The sequence below is a fragment of the Eucalyptus grandis genome, chromosome 7, assembly GCF_016545825.1.
Source record: "Eucalyptus grandis isolate ANBG69807.140 chromosome 7, ASM1654582v1, whole genome shotgun sequence".
NCBI classification, from domain to species: Eukaryota; Viridiplantae; Streptophyta; class Magnoliopsida; order Myrtales; family Myrtaceae; genus Eucalyptus; species Eucalyptus grandis.
Genome location: NC_052618.1, coordinates 33658871 through 33666440, shown reverse-complemented (window position 1 = coordinate 33666440; position 7570 = coordinate 33658871).

Sequence of the window (7570 nt, the reverse complement as noted above, 5' to 3'; positions counted from 1 at the left end):
GGTATATCGATAACTATCAATGAGAGGCCATTTTAGACGTCTTGCATGACCAATTGATGAAGTTTCAGGAGAATTATTTTCTGGTCAAGGGAGGAGCACGAATTTTGGAAGGCTAAAGGTTCAAGAATGCGGTTCAAGAATGCGGAAGGCCAAAGGTTCAAGAATGCAAGTTCTCGTACTAATAAATGTATTTCTTAAGTACCTAGGTCATTAAAGTCTGTTTTTATATTTCCTAAGTCTAAAATCCTCCTTTAAATAGGGGAAAACTATCTAATGTATGGGGAATACGAATTTGATGAATGAAAATGGTGAGATTTCCTCTACTTGAGTGAACTTCTTCGGAGAGTGGATAACTCCTTTTGGTCTTTTTACCCTTGGAGTGTAGATCACTCCTTGGTGATGAGCCAAGAAGCCCTTTATCCTTAGCTGGTGGAATCTTTAGGCCTTGGTGGTGAGCTTCTCCTATCCCGAAGTCCTTTATCCTTGGCTAGTGGAAGCTTTAGACCTTGATGGTGAACTTCGTAGATCTCAATCCTCATCCTCGGTTGGTGGCGTGGCCTTTATACCTTGGAAGGAGATTGTTCTATCTTTTCTTATTCCCCTTCGTTTCTTCCCTGTATACACTACCCCATACACTAAACTAGAAAAATCCCAAAAGAAAAAAATTTTGTTCTGGAATCACTCACCCCATCATGCATCAAAAGATTGGTATTAGAGCTCAAGGTTCAACTCATTTGAGTGATTCCTTTCTTTTTTTCTATCACAAATTTCTTATGGATGATCAAGTTCCAAAAGGCTTGACTCTGGAGCAAGCGCACAACAAAAGGCGAGATCGTGCAATCCAAAATCTTTAGCAACAAATGGAGCAAGTCCTCAATCTTCTAGAGTATCTGGTGAGACAAGGACAGCCAGTAAGGGGTCCCAATGAACGGCATCGGCGTGATGATTCTGAATCTCGTCAAGATTCTAATGGCGATTCCGATTCCACTGGAGACAACTCTAGTGATTCTGAATATCAAATTCGAAGATGAAGAGGGACGCATAAGGAGAACGAAAGAGACATTAAAGTGGAGGTCCTTGAGTTTGACGTTAATCTCAATCTCGACGACTTTGTGGATTGGCTACACACAACCGTATGAATTTTTGACTTCAAGTCCTATTCGGATGAGAAGAAATGTAAGGTTGCTATCCTAAAGCTGACAAAATATACTTCTCTATGGTGGGAGAATCTAAAGCATCAATGAGCAAGGGAAGGAAAATGCCGAATCAAGTCTTGGGAAAAACTCAAGAAGTTGATGAAGAAGAGGTTCTTGCCCGACACCTATAAGCAAGATCTATTCCTCAAACTAAATTCCCTAAGACAACAAGGGTTGAGCATTGAAGAATACATTCGTGAGTTTGAACAACTCAAAATGAGGTGTGAAGTTCCAGAAGTTCCTGAGCAAATCATCGCTTGTCTCCTTGGCGGCATGAATCAAGAAATTGATGATATGGTTGAACTTCAACCCTATTGGTCCTTTGAAGACGTATGCAAGTTAGCCATAAAAGTCGAAAAACAATTGAAGAGCAAGAGGTTTTCCTCCAGAACCTCAACAAAGGCAACATCCTATTTTAAGGGTGCTTCATCAAGTAAAGGCGAGAGTACATTGACAAAAGACAAAGGCAAGGAAAAAATTGCAAAGCCTTCCAAAGAAGTCCAAAAGAAGTTTGAAGGCGATGCAAGGAAATGCTTTAAGTGCCATGACTTTTGGCATTTACAAGCAAATTGTCCAAATCGGAGAGTTGACTCTTCAAGAAATTGAGGAGATCAATTTGGCGGTTCAAGAGGTTGAGGGCAATCAAGACCAAAATGTTTTTGAATTTGATAGGGAAGAAGAAGTTGTGGAGAAAGCCGATGATGGTGAGCTGTTAATCATTCGAAGAGTATTGCATGTTGAAGTTTCTCCTGATAAAGAGCAAAGGGAGAATATATTTCACACCCATTGCACTATTAACAGAAAGGTGTGTTCGGTGATCATCGATGGTGGGAGCTGCACCAATGTTGCTTCAACAACTCTTGTCGACAAGTTGAAGCTTCCAACAATGAAACATCCTCAACCATATAAGCTCCAATGGCTCAATCAAGGGAATGAACTCAAGGTAACCAAACACGTTCTTATATCATTTTCAATTGGGAAGAACTATCAAGATGAGGTTGTATGTGATGTGATTCTTATGGAGGCATGCCACTTGTTATTGGGTAGACCGTGGCAATTTGTTCTTGAGTGAGACACGAGTTGAGAGAGCCATTAGCAAACAAAAGAATGTATTTGCTTTGCTTGTGGTCGAGAAAAAGAGTGAGATAGAGCGACTCATACATCCAAAAATGCATTGCTTGTTGAAAGAATTTGCAGATATGTTCCCGAAGGACTTGCCACCTAGATTACCTCCCATAAGAGGTATTGAGCATCAAATTAATTTGATCCCCGTTGCTCCACTACCAAACAAGCCAGCTTATCAATGCAATCCAAAGGAAACAAAGGAGTTGGAAAGACAAGTCAATGAACTTATCGACAAAGGATATGTTCGATAAAGCATGAGTCCATGTTCTGTCAAAACTCTACTTGTACCTAAGAAGGATGGTACATACCGAATGTGTGTTGATAGCCAGGTCATCAACAACATCACCATTAAGTATAGGTACCCTATACCTAGACTTGATAATATGCTTGATGAATTATATGGTTCTTTTGTGTTTTCAAAGATAGATTTGCGGAGTGGCTATCATCAAATCAGAATGCAAGAAGGTGATGAATGGAAAACGGCTTTCAAGACCAAGGGAGGCTTTTATGAGTGGTTGGTTATGCCATTCGGATTATCTAATGCTCCGAGTACCTTCATGAGACTTATGAACGGCGTTCTTCATTCCTTTATTGGTCGATTTGTCTTTGTTTATTTCGATGATATTCTTGTTTATAGCAGGAATGAGGAGGAGCATATCTCTCATTTAAAACAGGTCTTTAATGTCTTGAGAGAACAAAAACTATATGCTAACATGGAGAAATGTGAGTTCTTCTCTCCAAGCATTGTGTTTTTTGGTTATGTGGTTTCCAAAGATGGAATCTCTGTTGATCAAGCCAAGGTGGAAGCTATGAAGACTTGGCTAGTTCCGAAGTCTATTTCTGATGTAAGAAGTTTTCATGGACTTGTTTCTTTCTATTGATGTTTTGTCAAAAATTTTAGTACCATCATGGCTCCTATAACTGAATGCATGAAGAATGGTGCTTTTGAATGGACAAAGGCTGCTCAAAACGCCTTTGAGGTAATCAAGCAAAAACTTTGTGAGTCCCCTATTCTTGCACTTCTTGATTTTGATAAAGTATTTGAAGTTGAGTGTGATGCAAGCGGAGTTGGTATAGGCACTTTTTCGATGCAAGCACAAAAACCATTGGCATATTTCAGCAAGAAGTTATCAGATTCCAAGAGGAATTATTCAACTTATGACAAAGAGTTCTATGCCATTGTCTGATCTCTTGATCATTGGAGTCATTATTTGAGGCCAAAGCAATTTGTCCTTCATTTTGATCATGAGGCGCTTAAGTTTATTAGTGGCCAATGCAAGCTTAATTCTAGACATGCAAAATGGGTAGAATTTCTTCAATCCTTTTCTTTTGTCTCAAAATAGAAGCCCAGGCATGCTAATGTTGTAGCATATGCTTTATCAAGAAGATATTGTATACTTGCTGTTCTAGACTCTAGGATTCTCAGATTTCAATCAATGAAAGAACTTTATTATGAAGATGTGGAGTTAACATCCATCATCAACAATTGCAAGCGGGGAGTTCAAGGTACATATTCTTTGCAAGATGGGTTTCTTTTTAAAAGATATCGATTATGTGTGCCAAAGAGTTCATTTCGTGAATCGCTGATTCAAGAGGCGCATGGTGGATGATTGGCTAGTCATTTTGGTATTAACCAAACTCTTGAGGTTCTTCAAGAGCATTTCTATTGCCAAAGATGAGTGGAGATGTGCATGCTATCATCTCAAGGTGTGCAACTTGTCAAAGATCAAAAAACCATTTCCATCAAGGTTTGTATACTCCACTTCCAGTACCATTGCAGCCCTAGGAAAATGTTAGCATGGATTTCATTATGGCTCTACCAAGAACTCAAAGAGGAAAAAAATGTTATCATGGTGGTCGTCGTTCGGTTCTCTAAAATGGCTCATTTCGTGTCATGTCACAAGACCAATGATGCATCTCATATTGCTTAATTATATTTCAAAGAGATTACTTGCATTCATGGAGTACTAGAGACCATTGTGTCAGATTGTGATTCCAAGTTCTTAAGTTACTTCTGGAAGACTATGAAGAATGCTTGGTACAAGACTCTTATTCAGCACAGCTTGTTATCCACAAACCGATGGTCAAACGGAGGTAACAAATAGTACTCTAACCACTCTTCTTCGTGGCATGGTGAGTAAATCTTTAAAAGATTGGGATTTAAAGCTTGCGCATGCTGAATTTGCTTACAATCAATCACCAAGTTATACTACTGGTCGATCGCCATTTGAAGTTGTGTATGGAATTAGTCCTTTCATACCCATTGATTTGATTCCAATTCCATCTAACTCTCAAGTAAGCTTTGATGGCAAGAAAAGAGTTGAATCAATGAAGAAGCTCAATGAGTAGATTCGATCAAAGATTGGAAAGGCCAACGAATCTTACAAGAAGAAAGCTAATCAACATCGCAAGAAGACTCAATTTCAACTGGGCTATCTTGTACGGCTTCACTTGAGGAATGAGAGATTTCTATTTCGACGAAAGAACAAGCTCATGCCTAGAGCTAATGGTCCCTTTAAAGTTATTGAGCGAATTGGTGACAATGCTTACAAGATTGACCTTCCTGGAGAATTTGGAGTTTCGGCGACATTCTATGTGGGAGACCCTTCTCCTTACTTGGAGGATGAAAACTTTCTAGATTAGGACAAATCTCAAACAACCCGAGGAGGATGATGCGGGAGCATCCAACATAGCTCCATCGCCCAACTCAGAACCATGGATGCTTATCCAAGCCAAGAAAGAAATTGGACATTATGTGCTTCGATTGATCATTTTGAATGAATAATGTTAATTACTTATCGGTACTTTATGGTATATCGATGACTATCAATGGGAGGCCATTTTAGATGTCTTGCATGACCAATTGATGAAGTTTCAGGAGGATTATTTTCTGGTTAAGGGAGGAGCACAAATTTTGGAAGGCCATAGGTTTAAGAATGTGGAAGGCCAAAGGTTCAAGAATGCAAGTTCCCGTACTAATAAAGGCATTTCTTAAGTACCTAGGTCATTAAAGTCTGTTTTTTATATTTCCTAAGTCTGTTTTATACTTCTTCGGAGAGTGGATAACTCCTTTCAGTCTCTTTATCCTTGGAGCGTAGATCACTCCTTGGTGGTGAGCCAAGAAGACCTTTATCCTTGGAGTGTAGATCACTCCTTGGTGGTGAGTCAAGAAGCCCTGTATCCTTGGCTGGTGGAATCTTTAGGTCTTGGTGGTGAGCTTCTCCCATCCCGAAGTCCTTTATCCTTGGCTGGTGGAATTTTTAGGCCTTGGTAGTGAACTTCGTAGATCTCGATCCTCATTCTCGGTTGGTGGTGTGGCCTTCATACCTTGGAAGGGGATTGTTCTATATTTTCTTATTCCCCTTTGTTTCTTCCTTGTATACACTACCCCATACACTAAACTAGAAAAATCCCAAAAGAAAAAATTTCCGTTCTGGAATCACTCACCCCATCATGCATCACTTGTTCCCTGGAACAATTCTAGGACCAAGCCTTTTTTTTTCTCTCTCTTTTTTTTCTTCTTCTTTCCCCTCTTACTAGTCCCTAGGCTTGGTGATGGTTGGTAATCTCCAATGACAATGTCCGGCACACCAGAGCCTCGCCAACCCTCGGTGAGGTCGGCCTTGCCTTGGCTAGGTGGGGCTCGACCTCGACTAGCCACCTTGCCATTGGCGAGTGAGGGTTGAGGTTTCCAACTAGAGAAGGAAGAAGAAGAGAAGGAAAAAAAAAAAGAGTAAAAGAAATATCTCGTAAAATTATTTAAAATAAAAACTAAAAGAAATTCATAGTCACAAAAAAATTTAAGTCGTATCAAATGTATTTCTATTCTTTTTTTACTTCATGAATAATGACTTTGTACAGCTCCTAAATGCGTTCAAACGCTCAAAAATTTGTCCATGAAACAGAATAAGAAAAAAAAACTACTCCGAGTAGACAAAATGATTACCAAACAAGCCCTAAAAGACCTCGCTTGGAGAATGGCATTGTTACTTTACAAGAAACAGTACAATTTGGTCAATCATTTTGTTAGGTGTATAATTGGCAATTGGACCACAAATTTTCTATAGAAAATCATTTATTTTACATGTTTGTAGTAATTAAAGAAACAAATCTATTGATATTGAAGAAAAAGAAATTCATGGGGTTATTGACTATCCAAAATTTCGCCGGAGATACTTGTAGTAGGCATTGCCACTTAGGTCGAGGGACTCAAGGTTAGGGACATTGCCAGAGATGGGGTTGTCCTTTATGCTGAGGATGCGAAGCTAGTCAAGCCAGTTCAAGGTTTTCCTTGTTAGAAGTAGTAAAATTGATTTAGATCAAAGAAAATTTTACTTGGACCTGTCCTCGTACATGGCATAAGAGTTTGAGTGCAATAATTGGACTGTGTTGGAGTTTCCACTCTTAACCGACTTCAACTCGATGAAAAAGGAGAAAACAACTTGCATGAAGATAAGTGGTGGGCCCAACATTTAAGACATGAATCGTCTTATTGATAAATTGAAGTCGGTTAGCATGCTGAAGTTGGACTTTGCCTTGGATAAAATTTCAACAACTCCCACTCAAGTTGAAGACGGCAAACAAGTTCAACTTTACTTATTGTACTTTCTAATTCTTATTCTTATTTTGAAGAATAGAATACTTTTGAAGTTATATCGTAGATTCTTGCCAAAATCTATTTATTCAAGAAGTCATTCCACCTCTGACGCAATCCAGACTAAAACAGTGTCCAAAACGAGGATAAAATCAGACTTAGATTTATTGATCTTGCGACAATGATTCAGAATGTACACATTAGGAATTTATTCTTTAACATCTAGCTCTCTAACAAAAAATCTCACTTTCCTTCTATAAGTACATTGATGAAATCAATCTTGAAAACAAGTTCCTTTTTGGAAAGCATATATTTATGTAAACCTAGATTCTGATTGTATGGACGATCAGAATCAACAGATTTTCATCTCAATCTTCAAACAGCTATAAGATTTCCCTAGTCGATTATGTCCAATGAATTGATTGGAAGAAATTCCTTTGGAAAATGCCAATGGCTAGTGAGACGTGGAGGAGTATTTAAAAAGGTCATTCAGTCTATTTGAGGAAGAGATGTGAAAATTGAAATTTCAAAGTCTGAAGTCTTTCTAACTACTTGTTCTTCATCGGCAGTGCTTACAAATTATATTTAAGAAAGAAAATCACAAAAAGAGTGACTTAGTGAGAGAAAATGGATCTTTCATTGAGTGTTTGCACTC